Source organism: Sapajus apella, unplaced genomic scaffold (genome assembly GCF_009761245.1).
Source record: "Sapajus apella isolate SASKATOON/1434 unplaced genomic scaffold, GSC_monkey_1.0 scaffold101, whole genome shotgun sequence".
Classification (NCBI taxonomy): domain Eukaryota; kingdom Metazoa; phylum Chordata; class Mammalia; order Primates; family Cebidae; genus Sapajus; species Sapajus apella.
The window spans coordinates 1,517,121-1,535,040 of record NW_022437041.1 but is presented as its reverse complement, the minus strand read 5'-3'; the positions used below and the strand labels follow the sequence as shown (position 1 = coordinate 1,535,040).

Sequence of the window (17,920 nt, the reverse complement as noted above, 5' to 3'; positions counted from 1 at the left end):
TCCTGAGTAGCTGGGATTACAGGCACGCGCCACCATGCCCAGCTAATGTTTTGTATTTTTTAGTAGAGACGGGGTTTCACCATGTTGACCGGGATGGTCTTGATCTCTTGACCTCGTGATCCACCCGCCTCGGCCTCCCGAACAAAGTGCTCTTAATCACTGAATTGTTGCATTACTTTTAAATTTTTGGTCTAGATATTAAAAACATTTACTATCGATTATCAACGTATAATAAAAATATTAAAAAATAGGCCAGGCGCTGTGGCTCACGCCTGTAATCTCAGCACCTTGGGAGGCCAAGGCAAGCAGATCACTTGAGGTCAGGAATTTGAGACCAGCGTGGCCAGTGTGGTGAAACCTGTCTCTACTAAAAATGCAAAAATTAGCTGGGTGTGGTAGCACACACCTGTAATTCCAGCTACCCAGGAGACTGAGGCAGGAGAATTGCTTGAACCCACGAGTCGAAGGTTGCAGTGAGCAGAGATCGCACCACCGCAACTCAGCCTGGGCAACAGAGACTCTATCTCAAAAAAAAAAAGCTGGGCATGGTGGTACATGCCTGTAATCCTGGCTACTTGGGAGGGTGAGACAGGAGAATCACCTGAACCCAGGAGGCGGAGGCCACAGTGAAGCAAGATCACACCACTGCACTTCAGCCTGGGATAGGGCAAAACTCCGTCTCAGGAAAAAAAGAAAAAAAAAAAATCATTCTCTCTCTCTCACACACACACACGCTAACATTCTTTTAGAACATTGCAATTAAAAACATTAGAACCGATGTGAATGGTTTCATTTCTTTGAATAGCAACTTTTCTTCTCATATAACTTATGACAAAGAGCAAACATCTTTTCTTCTTTTTTGGAGACAGGGTCTTGCTCTGTCACCCAGTCTGGGGTGCAGTGGCACAAGCACAACTCACTGGAGCCTGGATCTTCCAAGCTCAAGCGATCCTCTCACCTCAGCACCCCCCACCCACCCCCACCCCCGCCCAAGTACCTAAGACAACAGACGAAAGCCATCACGCCTTTTTAGTAGAGATGGGGTTTTGCCATGTTGCTCAGGCTGGCTGAGAACTCCCGAGCCCAAGCAACCTGCCCACCTCAGCCTTCCAAAAGTGCTGGAATTACAGGCATGAGCCACCGCACTGGGCCATTTACGACACAGAGCAAACATCTTTTCTATTGCTTGGGGAAATTTCTTGGGGCATTTTCACACAACTCTAAAGCTGGTACCAGCTTCTAACATTTTATCCTTTGCCTTTTCAACGGCATGGATATCTTGGAGAGAGTTCCCTTATTGTGAATTTTGCCAGTGTCACCTCCTATGAGGCCATCCTCTTTTTCATCACAACCACTTTCCTCACTTATGTCCATAAACTCACCTTCACTAGGTTTCTACAGCTGCATATGAAGATATCACAACATTCTCCCAGTCAGCTATTTCTTCTATAATTCAACGTACATGTGGTTCAAATTTCATTTTCAGCACTGTCATTTTTAGAGGTAGTTTCTGCACTTTCATCTTTGATGACATTAAAGCGTAATTTAACAAAAGCTATGGGATGCTCAGAAGACATTAGGGCCACTGGAGAAAACAAGTAATTGAGAAAAAATGTGAATGGCCACAAAAGATATTACAATTTTTAAAAAATCCTTTATGGCAAGAACCAGCATATGCAAAATCAAAAAGCAGAACTAGATGAAGAAAACAATTACAACTCATATCCGAGACAATCAGCTTCCTTTACATATAAGCAGATCTATAGGAAAATGATTCCCCACTCAAAAATACAGGATGTAAACAGCTTACAGAAAATAAAAATTTCAAAGCTTAAAACATTAAAAAAGTGCTAAACCTCCTTTCAATAGAAATGCAAATATAGATCTCACTGAGAACTTCTGATACTATCTGGATGAATCTCAGCAAAATAAATCTCTTATAATGCTGAATAAAATAAGCCATAAATAAGAGCACATACTGTATGTTTATATGAAATACAAGAATAATGAAAAGATAATATAAGTCAGGATAATGGTTACCTTTCCAGAGGCCCGAGACAGAGCAACGACTGGTATAGAGGTTACACAGGTTCATCCAATTTGTGAAATTCATCATGCTATATTCTCTAACTTTTAATGTATTTTGCATATAATAAAAAGCATCTCTCCAAAAAAAAAAAAAATGCCATATCTACCAGTCTGGCAAAGATAAAAAGCTTTGTGACACTCCATAGTGTTATAATACACACTGGTGGTAGGAGTATCAATAACCACAACCTCCATGGAGACAACCTGCCAATGAAATTTTAAAATGCACATATCCTGCCGGGGGCAGTGGCTCACACATGTAATCCCAGTACTTAGGGAGGCTAAGGCAGGCAGATCACCTGAGGTCAGGAGTTCAAGACCAACCTGGCCAACATGGCGAAACCCTGTTCTACTAAAAATACCAAAATTAGCTGGGCGTGGTGGCGTGCGCCTGTAATCCCAGCTACTCAGGAGGCTGAGGCAAGAGAATCACTTCAATCCGGGAAACAGAGGTTGTGGTGAGCCGACATCAGGCCACTGCACTCTAGCCTGGGTGAGAGAACAAGGCTCTGTTTTAAAAAAAAAAAAAAAAAAAAAAAAAAAGTAGCTATTTATTACTAACCTGCCTGATATGATACTAGAATTCTTTTTGCAGGAGACACTTCAAAGAGAATATATTGAATGCCTAACTCTTCGTTCATAGACACATAGCAACACACACAAAAAAAGTCAAAAGGTGTTTGCCTAATCGTAAAGACCCTTAAGAGAAAGTCCAGGAAAAATAAAGAAATAGGAAGATGGGAACAGAATCACACTCACTTTTACACCCATTCCTTAACACTCACTGCTTCCTGAGCTCAACACTGCATAAAGTGGTCTTCCAAAGACACCATTCCCACACCTAAAAGTTGAGAGAAGAAAAAATCTTAAACGGAAAAAACACTTTTTTATTCTGATTATCTTTTTTTTTTTTTTTTTTTTTTTTGAGACAGAGTCTCACTCTGTTGCCCAGGCTGGAGTGTAGTAGTGCAATCTCCGCTCACTGCAATCAAGCGATTATCGACCTCAGACTCCTGAGTAGTTGGAATTACAGGCATGCACCACCATGCCGGGCTAATGTTTGTATTTTCAGTAGAGACAGGGTTTCACCATGTCTGCAAGGCTGCTCTCGAATTCCTGTTCTCAAGTGATCCATCGTCCTTGGTCTCCCAAAGTGCTGGGATTACAGGCATGAGCCACTGCGCCCGGCCCTGAATATCCTTTGTCAAATTTTAAATACATCAACAAAATCATCACATCTCCCCACAAACACAAGATTCCTGCTCAACTGGCATTTACATTCCAGTGGAAATTAAAAAATAAAAATAAAAATAAAAACAAAGAAAAAAAGAAAAGAAAAGGCAGTCGGAGTTAATCCCAGAAGGCTGGAATCGTCCTGTGTATATTCCATGGCACTGATACCTGGTCGAAGCACGAAACATAGTGATTAATAATGTTGCTCTGAAATCATGAATCCCATGAGCTATGGGCTGCTTGTACCAGCTTGTCAGCGTTGTTCATTGTTAAAGTGAGATTGATGGTTTGCACCTGGTTTTGGTGAGCCCCTAGAGGTTTCTGCCACTGATGCTGGTTATGTAGCAAAAATATGCCTATGTGGCCAGCAGGAATATAAGCCCCACTGAGACTCCACTGGGTGGTCCCTGGTTCCAAGGTGTTCCCTGCACACATCAGTGATCCCAATCCAGGAAAGCTATCCATATGGCCCTACAGAAGGGGGACAATTGAACCTCACACTCAGCCTCTTCAGGTTCATTGATAGGAGGCAGCCTTTGCTTGTGACATGCAACGTAACTTGAAAGCAGTTGCATTAGGTATCCTTTTTCAGCAATAAACCACAGATTGATGAGCACTGTTACTTTGGATCATGTGAGCTTTCTTTAGCAATCAAACCTTGCCTAACTGCCACTGTTGGGGGCGGGTGTAACAAACTGTAATAACTGGTTAAAAAAATAAAACTTAATAATAAAGAGTGAAAAACTAAAGAGGCAAAATGGGATTAGAGAACACGGCCAGGAAAGGAGATGGGGAACATGAACTAATGTACAAATGACAAGAATCCAACAAAATGACAGCAGGGGTTAAGAGAATTCTAAGCAGAGAGCACCACAGATAGGCTCTAAGGCAAGAACAAGTTTGATTCCAACAAAAGTTAAGTGTGGCTACAGAGTGGCAAGCAATGAACAAATGGTAGGAAATTAAATCAGAGGTAGGCAGGAGCAGATCACAGACAGCCTTATAAATATGGATTTCAAACCAATAGCTTTCTTTTTTGAGGCGGAGTTTCACTCATGTTACGCAGGCTGGAGTGCAATGGCGCGATCTCGGCTCACTGCAACCTCTGCCTCCTGGCTTCAGGCAATTCTCCTGAGTAGCTGGGATTACAGGCACGCACCACCATGCCCAGCTAATTTTTTGTAGTTTTAGTAGAGACGGGGTTTCACCATGTTGACCGGGATGGTCTCGATCTCTTGACCTCGTGATCCACCCGCCTCGGCCTCCCAAAGTGCTGGGATTACAGGCTTGAGCCACCGCGCCCGGCCCAGCCCAATAGTTTTCTTACTGTTCTTGCTCACACAGCCCTTCACCCTCACCTCAGTACTTACACTACCTCCAGAGTGAATTCTCTGAGATAAATACAAGCATGTAATTTCACTACTTAAAATAAATCAATCAGCCAGGCATGGTGGCTCACGCCTGCAATCCCAGCACTTTGGGAGACCAAGGCAGGCGAATCACCTGTCAGGAGTTTGAGACCAGCCTGGCCAGCATGATAAAACCCTGTCTCTACTAAAAATACGAAAAATTAGCTGGGCATGATGGCGCACACCTTGGGAGGCTGAGGCAGGAGAATCACTTGAACCCAGAAGGCAGGGGTTGCGATGAGCCAATATCACACCATTGCACTCTAGCCTGGGAAACAAGGGTGAAACTCTATGTCTCAAAAAATAAAAAATAGCCAGGTGCGGTGGCTCACACCTGTAAATTCCAGCATTTTGGGAGGCCGAGTTGGGCAGATCATCTGAGGTCAGGAGTTCAAGACTAGCCTGGCCAAAATGGTGAAACCCCGTCTCTACTAAAAATACAAAAAAATTAGCTGACCTTGGTGACACACGCCTGTAATCTCAGCTACTGGGGAGGGTGAGGCAGAAGGATCGCTTGGACCTACGAGACAGAGGTTGCAGTGAGCCAAGACTGTTCACTGCACTCCAGCCTGGGTGACAGAGTGAAAAGTAAAAAGAAGTAACACTCCACGTTAACACGATATGTATTCAGTGTCTGTTTTTCTAGTCTTCCACTTTTGCTTTAGAGAAACTACACAGCTGCTTTTGCACAGACTTGGGGTTTTCAATCGCAGTGCCCTTTTCTTCCCCGGGCAAGGGGCTGAAACGTAACTCCAGCTAAGCAAATCAGTCTCCTAGAAATGTGAATGTAAAGAAAGAGAAATTATACAGGAAAATAATTCAAACTGATTCTTAACCACTGCCAAGTCAGCCCACTGTGATGTCTACAACCTAGACTCTATTTTTCTGTTTTCTGTTAATTCAATGAACTTCCACATCTTTCCCCTTTTTTGCTTCAGATAACTAGACTGTTTCTGTTGCCTGCAAACAAAAACCTGGAGTCAATGAACCAAGAGCGTGAAAGAGGTCAGCACAAGTCACACTATGATAAGCAGGAACCATAAATCAGGGTAAAGCCTGGTCTGTTGGGAGCAGAGAGAAACGGAAAACGGAATTATGGCAGAATACTAGACTTGGAAGCCTAGCACTGCTGCTACTAAGAGGAATACATGATAATTCAGTCTTTAAGAATCTGCTACATTCTAGAACACATGCCAATTATCCATGAAGCCAGAAAGTAAAAACAATCAGTTATAGGCAAAACAGTACTACAATTTCCTGAAACACTTGGCTTTGCAGCTTTAAGATAATTCCCGTCTTTCCCCTCTATGCTTCCTTAAAGAAACACCCCATTTAGCTGAGGGTAATTTAAGAGAGACTGTTCCTTAAAATTTTTAAACAAGGAATACATCTGTAATTTCCCTACCCTGACTTCCTCCTTGAGGTTGCAATACCTCTTACATACTCTACTGACATCCACCTCACCCTGTATGACAGTTATGTCTGTATGTCTCTATAGTAGTAACATGTTGCCTCCCTAAAAGCAAGAATAAAGTTTGAATCTCAGAGCCTACTTAATACAGTAACCGGTATACAGTAAAAACGATGATGATAATAAAAGGCTTTCTATTAATAAATATCTGTATCACTCCTGGCACTGTAAGGCACTGTGTGTGTGTGTGTGTGTGTGTGTGTGTGTGTACGTGTGTATGTGTGGTGTTTGTTTTTGAGACAGAGTCTCCCTCTATCGCTCATGCTGGAGTGCAGTGTCGAACTCCTGACCTCAGGTAACCCACCCAGCTCGGCCTCCCAAAGTGATGGGATTACAGGCGTGGGCCACCGCGCCCAGCCTGCCATATCCTTTTTTAATGAATGCAATATGAGGGCATCACATGAAGGGCAAATATTGTTTCATGAAACTAATTTCGGTTTCACATACACACACATACAAGGCAGACATGTGTATTTTTCCCCCCTGGGAGATGAAGTTTTGCTCTTGTCGCCCAGGGTAGAGTGCAAAGGTGCGCTGGCTTCCGGATTCAAGAGATTCTCTTGCCTCAGCCTCCCAAGTAGCTGAGATTACAGGCATGCACCACCACCACGCCTAGCTAATTTCTGTATTTTTAAGAGACAGGGTTTCACCATGTTGGCCAGGCTGATCTCAAACTCCTGACCGGAAGTGATCTACCCGCCTCAGCCTCCAAAGTGCTGGAATTACAGGCATGAGCCACCACGCCCGGCCATCTTCCCAATTTTTAATCAAAATCCTGATGTTTAAAAATTCTGAGTAGTAAAATCTATCATAATGTCCTACATACATTATCAAAAATAGATAAACAAACAGGGTTTAAAAGGTGTTGCATGAAAAGGCACTTGGGGCATGAAGTACCATACTTCTCCCCTGCTGGTGAAGTGTGCCCTAAAACTATAGCGTACTTCTGTGGCAGAGAAGAGAAATGAACAAGCTGCTTCTTTCACTCTCTTCCCCCAGGACTTTTACTAAACCATCTTCAAAAATGCTTCTCTGCTTTACTATGCTTCGCTAAAGACAATTACTCAATTTTATCAGTTTTCTGATCATTTTCATGAGTGACTGGATAAATATCCTCCAATATATACTGTCTCTTAAAATGATGACCTCATGCCAGGTGCGGTGGCTCAAGCCTGTAATCCCAGCACTTTGGGAGGCCGAGGCGGGTGGATCACGAGGTCAAGAGACCGAGACCATCCTGATCAACATGGTGAAACCCCGTCTCTACTAAAAATACAAAAAATCAGCTGGGCATGGTGGCACATGCCTGTAGTCCCAGCTACTCAGGAGGCTGAGGCAGGAGAATTGCCTGAACCCAGGAGGCGGAGGTTGCGGTGAGCCGAGATCGCGCCATTGCACTCCAGCCTGGGTAACATGAGTGAAAGTCCGTCTCCACAAAAAAAAAAAAGAAAAAAGATGACCTCACTCACATGTATAACCTTATACACAAAAAAAGCTCTCAGCAGGTGACAGCAGGCACTATGACTTTGCATGTTTACTTCTGTAACAGGCCATAAGCCCAGAAAACAGCTGTTAGCATTATGGCATACATTAAAATGTTAGCATTATGGCATACATTAAAATGCTATGGGGGAAAAATGATTAATTCTTCTAAGGCACTATATACTAAAGTAGTAATGTACATTAAGAGAAAGACATGGCCGGGCATGGCATGGTGGCTCACGCCTGTAATCCCAGAACTTTGGAAGGCCAAGACGGGTGGATTGCTTGAGCCCAGGAATTTGAAACCAGCCTGGACAGTATCGCAAAACCTCATCTCTATAAAAAACACAAAAATTTGCAGGGCATGGTGGCATGGGCCTGTGGTCCAGTTACTTGGGAGGCTGAGGCAGGAAGATCAATTGATTAAGCCCATGAGGTTGAGGCTGCCTGGACTGTGATCATCCCACTGCACTCCACCGGGTGACAGAACTCAAGACTCTGTCTCAAAACAAATACATTAGTTAAATAAAAATAAATAAAATCAAACATTTTTTAAAAAGAGGCATGTTTGGGGACATTCACAGTCATAAATTAGTGAATTATAGTCTGAGGCAGACAAATGTATATATTGCTCCTCCTTCCCAAGGCCCCATGAAAAATAAAGGGAAAAGATTTAAACTAAAATGAAGTAACAGGCCAGGGTCCTTGGCTTAGGCCTGCCATCCCAGCACTTTGGGAGGCCGAGGCAAGTAGACCACTTGAGTCCAAGACTTCGAGACCAGCCTGGGCAACATGGCAAAACCTCGTCTCTACAAAAAATACAAAACTTAGCAAGGAACAGCAGCATGTCGTACCTTTAGTCCTAGCTACTAGGGAGGCTGAGGTGGAAGGATCAATTGAGCCTGTGAAGTTGGGGCTGCAGTGAGCCGTGAGCGAAGCGTGCCACTATACTCAAGCCTGCACGACAGAGCAAGACCTTATCTCAAAGACAAAATGAAACAGCACTGTTGCAGAACAAGTAGATGTCATTGGATGATGATAAATTCTACAGAACTTTTGGACAGGTTGAAAGTAGAAGAGACTGACAGAGAAAAAAACCTACATACAAGAGACCAAAGTCTTTTCAAGGCCACACTAGAGAAGTTTCAAGTTATATACTAATCACAATTACAAGGAGAAGGAAACAATTATGGGTGCTTCATCAGAGCACTGCATTACCCACATTCTGGACAGACTATCCCAGCCTCTGATCCTGTGAACAGAGACGCTGATGCTGGCAGCTCTTGCCTTTAGGATAAAGCCAGAGAAGAAATCTCCATAAAAAGCGGGCACTGACCAGGCGCAGTGGCAAACACCTTAATTCTGGCACTATGCGAAGACTGATGGAGCCCAGGAGTGTGAGGGCAGCCTGGGCAACATGGTATGACAGCATCTCTACAAAGAGTAAAAAAGGTCAGCTGGCACACCCCTGTGATCCCAGCTACATGGGGGCTAAGGCAAGAGGCTGACTTGAGCCTGGGAGGTGGAGGCTGCAGGAAGCCAGGTAACATCACTGCACTCCGGCCTGGGTGGCAGGGCAAGACGCTGTCTGGGAGGGGAAAAAAAAGTGGACATCGTTGCCAGGTAAGGCTTTCTGTGAGAGTAGCCAGGTCTGAGAGAGCAGTACAGCAGAAAGATGAAGGGAACACCAGACCTCTAATGCTGAGACAGAAATAAAAGGGGATGGAAGAAAAAAAGGAGAACAAGGAGAGAAAGAGGAGGGGATCTCTCACCATCTGAGTGCAATATACCAAAGCACTGCTCCTTGCAAGTACTGAAGATACCAGAGCAACCCAAGCGAGCAGGGTACCACTGTACCTGCTGACTCCGCACCCACACCACCTAGAAGGAACACTGCTGGTCCACACCTGACCCCATTTCACATAACCTGTCACCAGAACTACTATTCAAGAGAGAAGCCTTACAGGAAAAGAACTATTTACACATACTGCAACAAAAACATACTTTAACTAAGAAGACTAACCAAGATGCACCAAAAACTTGCCGAAAGCTGAAACCTAATAATATAAAAGGTACAACAGGAACATACAGAAATCAGGGAACAAACATATTTTAATTCTCATTAATATCTTGACAATGACTCAAAAAAACACACAAAAAAATAGGCCACATTAAAAAAAGTAGCAATGGCTATTAAAATTAAAGCATTGGCCAGGTGCAATGGCTCATGCCTGTAATCCTAGCACTTTGGAAGGTCAAGTCAGGCAGATCACCTGAGGTCAGAAGTTCAAGACCGGCCTGGCCAACATGGTGAAACCCGTCTCTACTAAAAGAAACAATACAAAAATTAGCTAGGCGTGCTTGCGTGCACCTGTAGTCCCAGCTGCTTGGGAAGCTGAGGCAGGAGAATCGCTTGAACCCAGGAGGCAGAGGTTGCAGTGAGCTGAGATCATACCACGGCACTCCAGCCTGGGGGACAGAGAGAGTCTCCAACACCAGGGAAAAAAAATTCAATTGTTTAATAAATTGGGCATAGCTAAATACCAAATTCATTTGGCTAGAATATAAATACTGTCCAGAAAGTAGCGCAAAAAAAACAAGTATAAGAGGCCGGGCGCGGTGGCTCAAGCCTGTAATCCCAGCACTTTGGGAGGCCGAGGCGGGCGGATCACGAGGTCAAGAGATCGAGGCCATCCTGGTCAACACGGTGAAACCCCGTCTCTACTAAAACTACAAAAAGAAATTAGCTGGGCATGGTGGCGCGTGCCTGTAATCCCAGCTACTCAGGAGGCTGAGGCAGGAGAATTGCCTGAACCCAGGAGGCGGAGGTTGCGGTGAGCCGAGATTGCGCCATTGCACTCCAGCCTGGGTAACAAGAGCGAAACTCCGTCTCAAAAAAAAAAAAAAGTATAAGAAAAAAATGAAAAAGTGACAATCAAGAGAGTCCAACATCCACTTACATAAGACATCCAAAAGTGAAGAACAGAGATGGAGGGGGCAAGTTAAACTTTCCAAGAGCTCAAGAACAACTGATTCAGTTGTGAAGCTGAGAACAGTCACAGAGTAACAGTAAGAACAGATGAAAAATACCCGTAACTGGATTCCTGCCAGTAAAATTTCAGAATGTCAAGAAAGCATCCAGAGCAAAACTTGGATGACCTTCACATCCACCTTCTAATCAGAAATACCAGGTACTAGAGGACAATACAGCAGTGTTCTACCCCCCCAAGTTCTACAAGAAAAATACCTTCAAACAGCCAGGCGCAGTGGCTCACACCTGTAATCCCAGCACTCTGGGAGGCCAAGGTGGGCGGATCATGAGGTCGCGAGTTGGAGACTAGCCTGGCCAACATGGAGAAACACCGTCTCTACTGAAAATACAAAAATTAGCCAGGCGTGGTGGCATGTGCATATAGTCCCAGCTACGCAGGAGGCTGAGGCAGAAGAATCGCTTGAACCTGGAAGGCGGAGGTTGCAGTGAGCCAAGATCACGCCACTGCACTCCAGCTTGGGCGACAGAGCGAGACTGCATCTCAAAAAAACGTAACAAAACGTAACAAACCTTGAAACTATATTCCTAAACCCAAACTTCCTCAACCTGTGTGCTACCAACGGGTTACCAGGTGAGCAGCCAGAGGCCTTTGCTACAGCAAACAAATACGACCATTTTCTACCAATTTATCACGTGAAAAAGTTGAAAGCATTGCTGTCAAGTCAGATTTGCCACTGAGTCAAAATAAAGACATATTCAGACATTCGAGAACTGAAATTTTACTTATATGAAAAAACTGAAAAGGTAGAGCAGCAAAACAAAAAAGGAATCCAAGTAAACACAACATGACACGGAAGAAACAGTGGCAGCTGAGTATGAACCAGAAGTTAACAAGTGACAAAACAAAGTATTCTATACTTGTCACTGACAGTGGGAGAGTCTCCTCTAACAGCCAAAGTTAAATGACCGTATTATTCCCTTCCTCATAAATATAAGTGAATGGTCATAACAATTAATGTTTTTCAATTTTAAAAATCATCCCATAGGACAAAAGAAGTTCGAAACTACATAGCTGCAAACTCTAATCCAAGCTTGTCCAACCCGCATAAACTTTTTTAAAACACAGATTTTTTTTTTTTTTTTTGCAACTTTTTTTTTCTAGCTCATCAGCTATCGTTAGTGTATATTACATGTGGCCCAAGACAACTGTTCTCTTCCACTGTGGCCCAGGGAAGTCAAACCATTGGGCACCCCTGCTCTAATCCTTACCTTGTAAAAATAACATATTTTTTAATTGGAAAAAGAAAATGTAAGGATGAATACACTAATTTTCTCAACGCTTTCAAATGAAATGTGTCCCATAGTTAATATAGTCTTTAGTAGAATTTATCACTTAAAGTAACTAAAGCAAGCAATAAACAACTATTAACACTGGCTGCCTTTAGAACGCCTGCGGATGGCGAAAGAGATACTCTTAGTTTTCTTCATACCATTCTATCCTATGCGGAGATTCTGCAGCATGCATGCATTACTTTTAAGTAATTTAAAAACTCATTTTGATTTCTAAAAAGTTATGGTACATAGTGAGTCAGACTACCAGGTAGAAATTAAGAACAAAATATATTTGTATTTACACAAACAATGTTCACAACGTATCCGGTTATCAACAGAACAGCATGCATATAATCTCATGTAAATCATATTAAATATTTTTCACTTTTTTTTTTTTTTTTGAGTGACCGAGTTTCACTCATGTTACCCAGGCTGGAGTGCAATGGTGCGATCTCGGCTCACCGCAACCTCCGCCTCCTGGGTTCAGGCAATTCTCCTGCCTCAGCCTCCTGAGTAGCTGGGATTACAGGCACGCACCACCATGCCCAGCTAATTTTTTGTATTTTTAGTAGAGACGGGGTTTCACCATGTTGACCAGGATGGTCTCGATCTCTTGACCTCGTGATCCACCCGCCTCGGCCTCCCAAAGTGCTGGGATTACAGGCTTGAGCCACCGCGCCCGGCATTTTTCACATTTTTATACACACCTGAAAGTGCATAAAAACACATTTGAAAGGTTACATATCAAAGGCTTAATAACAGCAGTATTTGGTGAATAGAATGAGCTCAAACTAAGAACTTTCAACACATCACTTCACAGTGTACATCTGCTCCATTTGGCTGGTTCATGCATTTTTACAATGTGTATGTATGGCATACAAAAGATAAACTTAGTGGACCCAAAAAAAAAAAAAAAAAGAATCTTAAAAGATATTCGTACAGCCATGTTCACAGCAGCACTATTCACAGTAGCCAAAAGTCAAAAGCAACCAAAGTGTCCATCACAGAAAACAAAACACGGTCTACACATACAAAGAAATATTAGTCTTAAAAAGCAAGGAAATTCTGACACATGCTACAACACAGATGAACTGTGAGGACATTATGCTAAGTGTATTAAAGTAGTTCATAAAAAGCCAAACACTACATGATTCCATTTGCATAAGGTACCTATAATACTCAAATTAATAAAGACAGAAAATAAGAACAATGGTTGCCAGCAGCTACAGGGTAGAGGAATGAGAAGAAGCTGTTTAATGGGCATAGAGCTTCAGTTTTGCAGGATGAATAATACTGCAGACTGATTGTGATGCTGGGTAGACAAGGGGCAAAACTGGGGCTTAGCACAGGAGGGTTCTTGGCTTCACCTAGGAAAGCATTCAAGGGCGAACCTGTGGTGTTAGCAACTTTCATGGAAGCAGCAGCAGAGGCAGTGCTCCATGCAGAGCAGGGCTACCTCATAAGCAGTGTGACCAGAGTACCAGCTAAGGGGCAGTTCTGCAGTCACATTTATACCTACTTTTAATAACATGCAAATTAAGGAACAGGTTCTACTGAAATTTCTAGAAATGTGTGGTAATTTCTATGTCATTACCATAGAAAGGGGCAGAAACGTCTAAGTGTTGCCATGGCAATGATAAACTGATATGACACTTTATGGAGAGGTGCTTTTACCTCTTCCCTGCTTCAGCTAGTCTTCAATATGGTGCAGAGTCCAAGCTCCACCACTGGAGTCAAGTCCCGTCTTCTCCTCCCAGTTGCCCAACAATGTGAGTTTACTTAACAGTACTGAACCATACATTTTTACAACTATCTGCTGTAAAGGGCCAGACAGCAATTTTTCCAAGGCCAAAGGTCTCAGCTGCAAGTACTCAACTGTGTAGTTGTGAAGTCAAAGCAGCCATATCTATACATAATCAATGCCGCTGTAACTGGTTAACTGAACTATACATTTTTAATAGTTAATATAGTAAATTTTTGTCTATTTACAATTAAAATTAATAAGTTTCAGAAGCAGATGAAGGCCGGGCACAGTGGCTCACAACTGTAATACCAGCACTTTGGGAGGCCCAGGCAGGAGAATCATGAGGTTAAGAGTTCAAGACCAGCCTGACCAACATGGTGAAACTCCATCTCTACTAAAAACACAAAAAGCAGCCAGGCATGTGGTGCAGGCCTGTAATCCCAGCTACTCTGGAGACTGAGGCAGAAGAATTGCTTGATCGCTTCAAGCAAACCCAGGAGGCGTAGGCTGCAGTGAGCTGAGATCGTGCCACTGCACTCCAGCCTGGGCGACAGTGCAAGGCCAAAAAAAAGAAAAGCAAGTCAAGTAAAAATTTAAAAAGAATAAATTTCCAATGATAAATTAGTGGCACCAAGAGAAATACAGTCGATCCTCACCAATTCATGGATTTCGCATTTGTGAATTTGCCTGCTTGCACCAAAATTCATACTGCAGCACTTTCGCAGTCATAGGCAGACATGCGCAAAACGGTGAAACAATCCGAGCTGTCCATTGCGTGCTAACCCACCTGAAGACAAAAGACAGCATTCTGCCTTCTTTCCGCCCTCGTATCATAAACAAACGTCCTCTGTGTGGTCTATTAAGTGCCACATTTTTGCATGTTTGTGCTTTCTGTCGGTCATCTCACTATTTAATACTTTATCACTATGCTTAGGGCTACTTAGTGTTGCTAAGTGCAAGATGGCTGTGGAGAAAAATATGTGTGGCAAATAAGCTTTGTTCATGAATTTTAGTGCTATTGGCTCTAAATGTGAGATTAATGCATCAACAATATGTATTAATAAGGTATCTTTAAACAGAAACACACCAAGTTACTATAGATCAGCTGACAAAAATGTTATGACCGAGACTTACAGGAACCTAACCCTGTATTTTCCCCTAGGAGCAATGGCTCAATGTTTGCTAATTCGGTGTTCAAGGCAACTTTAAAGAACATAACTACAGTGAATAATGAAAACAAACTACATCTACAAGTCAAAAAAAGGGAAGAACTGTAGGCAAAAGATATTAATTTATGTCAACTATTTTAAATTTAATTGATTTTAAAACTTGTGAAGACCAGAAGTTTTTCACAGGACATGAAGTGATGATGGGGCAGGGATATTTTAAATATTCCTAAATTTAAAAATAATTATCACCTAACCTTTGCAATTAAACTTTGTTATGTGTGAAAAGCACTTAGTTCAGTGCCTACGCACAGTGAAAATTCAGTAAAATATTGGATAATATTATTTATCTCATTAAATTATTGCAACTATCAAGGTAATGGGAATCTGAGAATGTTATCCAATTGGTTAGATTTCAATTCAGTGAGGGTACAGTTAACTATATAAGATGGATCTCCAATAGTTCATTTAGGACATAACAAAACTAAATTATCAACTGTGGTCATCTGCAATAGGTGACTAATGAAAACAAGGCTTTGGGGACCAAGTGAGACTCTGGTAGAAAACTATGAAGGGCATGCCACAGATATATGAGGACAGTGGAGTGGGGATGACAGCTTCTAATAGTGTTGAAGTTAAAAAATGACATATTGAGGCCAGGTGTGGTGGCTCACACCTGTAATCCCAGCACTTTGGGAGGCCAAGGCAGGCAGATCACCTGAGGTTGGAAGTTTAAGACCAGCCTGACCAACACGGAGAAACCCCATCTCTACTAAAAATACAAAATTAGCTGGGCATGGTGGTGGTACATGCCTGTAATTCCAGCTACTCAAGAGGCTGAGGCAGAATTGCTTGAACCCGGGAGGCGGAGGTTGCAATGAGCCGAGAGAATGCCACTGTACTCCAGCCTGGGCAACAAGAGCGAAACTTTTCCCGGGGAAAAAGAAAAGAAAGTGACATATTCACAGCATAAATTTTTGACTCATGGCACTGACAAAGAAGGAGGCAGTTACAACATTAAAAAATTGTTCTCCATTATCTAAAGCAAAAGTTAGAAAACATTTTTCTGTAAACGGCCGGACAGCAATTTTTCCAAGGCCAAAGGTCTCGGATGCAACCATTCAACCGTGTAGTTGTGAAGTGAAAGCAGCCATACCTATACATAAATTAATCAATGTGCTATATTCCAATAAAACTTTATATATGAAAATTTGAATTTCATGTCATTTTAATTTGACACAAAACAGTATCATTCTTTTGACCTTTTTTATTCAATTATTTTAAATTGTGGAAAGTATTTTTAACTTGTGGATCACAAAAAAACAGGTTGGCCACATACAGCCTGAAGACTGCAGTTGGCCAACCCCTGCTCAGAAGCTTTACAGCCAAAACTCAAATGCGCAGTCTGATTCTTTGACTGTTTAATTATAACTTCAAGTGGAACCAGGCAAGCCTAAAGAACAGGAACCTAGTGGTTATCAAGCCGTTTGTCTGCAGGAACCTTGGAAAGTCCCTAAAACCGTAACATAAAGACATTCCACGATAATCCTGTATGATCTACACCAGAGGTATGAAAACTACAACCTGAGGCAAATCTGACCCACTGTGTTTTAGTAAACACAGTTTCAATGGAACAGAAGAGCTCATTTATGTACTATCTATGGCTGCTTTATCACTACAATGGCGGCATTGCATTTTTTTTTTTTTTCCAGTGACTGTGTATCTGGCCCCCTATAGAAAAAGTTGGTCAGCTCCTAATCTGGGTAAACAAGCATGTATGGAATACAGAGACCTGACAAGAACCACCAAGATAACAGCCTCTCAAAGTTCAGAGAACCTCCAGAATGAAGGCAGTAAGGCAAGGTACGCTTCAGACAAAGCTCTGTAATTACATCCCAAGTACTGTGATTTCCCTCTTGGCTTTCCACAAAGATCACAGCCACTTATTAGGGTAACAATGCACTTGATAAGTGAAACACCCAGACCTTTCTGGGATTATAAAACCTCACTCTTAAATTTCTAAAGACCTAGATGGCACGAATGTGACACATTTGTCAGAAAGAGGGATTACAGTGGTCAAATAACAAAGTTTTAGCCAAAAGTCGATTTATCAGAGAGTAGATCAACCCTCCCAATTTATTGATTATCTTCTCCAGGTGTTGAACATATATAGTTGCAAAGGGTAGTCTTAGTTTTCCAACTGACAAAATTCCCATATTGATTCCATGACAGGTGGAGTTGCAGAGTAGTTTTTTTAAACAGGAAAAATCTAATGGAGACCCCAGGAGCTCTACCTCCAAACAAAAATAATTAGCATTCCTGAAAGAATTGTCAGAGAGCTGAAAGACGCAGGATTGCAATTCCTAGCAGATAACTACTTAATACAACTGTCTGGCTAATACAGAAAACAAATATTTTTAGAGGATGACTGTTTTAATCTTAATGACTACAAGGCACAGCTGGTATTCAAATGTGATCTGCTTAGCTCAGTATCTGGTATGCAGCTATCAATCATTCTGGCAAAGGTTTCTCTATCTCTACAAACAGAATTTCAGAAACAATTCGCTTTCATTTAGCTTCTACAGCAGTACATATTCACTATATTGCCTCAGGTCAGGTCAGTTTTCTGGCCTTCCTACGCTTTTCTTCTTTTTGAGATAGAGTTTTGCCCTTGCACTCCAGGCTGGAGTGCAGTGGCGTGATCTCATTTCACTGCAACCTCCGCCTCCCGAGTTCAAGTGATTTTCCTGTCTCAGGCTCCCGAGTAGCTAGGATTACAGGTGACCACAACCACACCCGCTACTTTTTCCTATTTTTTGTAGAGATGGGGGTTTCACCATGTTAGCCAGGCTGGTCTCGAACTCCTGACCTCAGGTGATCCTCCAGCCTCCACCTCCCAAAGTGCTAGAATTACACCATGCCCAGCCCTCATATGATCTTAATCATTTCACCACACCACTCGCTACACTGATAACATCAGGCCAAAAGGGCCTTGGGGGGGGG

The 17,920-nt window shown here is 42.5% G+C and overlaps 1 protein-coding gene and 1 long non-coding RNA gene across 9 annotated transcripts in view; one reads left to right on the top strand and one right to left on the bottom strand.

Annotated features, from left to right (window-relative positions):
• Positions 1 to 15,601, top strand: part of LOC116536510 — a 16,914-nt gene extending 1,313 nt beyond the window's left edge. The window contains exons 2-3 of one of the 2 annotated variants that reach the window (XR_004262680.1): positions 3,888 to 3,889; positions 15,573 to 15,601. This is a non-coding gene — a long non-coding RNA (uncharacterized LOC116536510). Of the gene's footprint in view, positions 1 to 3,887; positions 3,890 to 10,940; positions 10,962 to 15,572 lie in introns of those variants that run through there. The other variant, XR_004262681.1, reaches the window with a different exon arrangement.
• TBL1XR1 (TBL1X receptor 1) overlaps positions 1 to 17,920 on the bottom strand; it is a 195,657-nt gene that overhangs the window by 119,071 nt on the left and 58,666 nt on the right. The gene's annotated exons all lie outside the window — the stretch shown is intronic.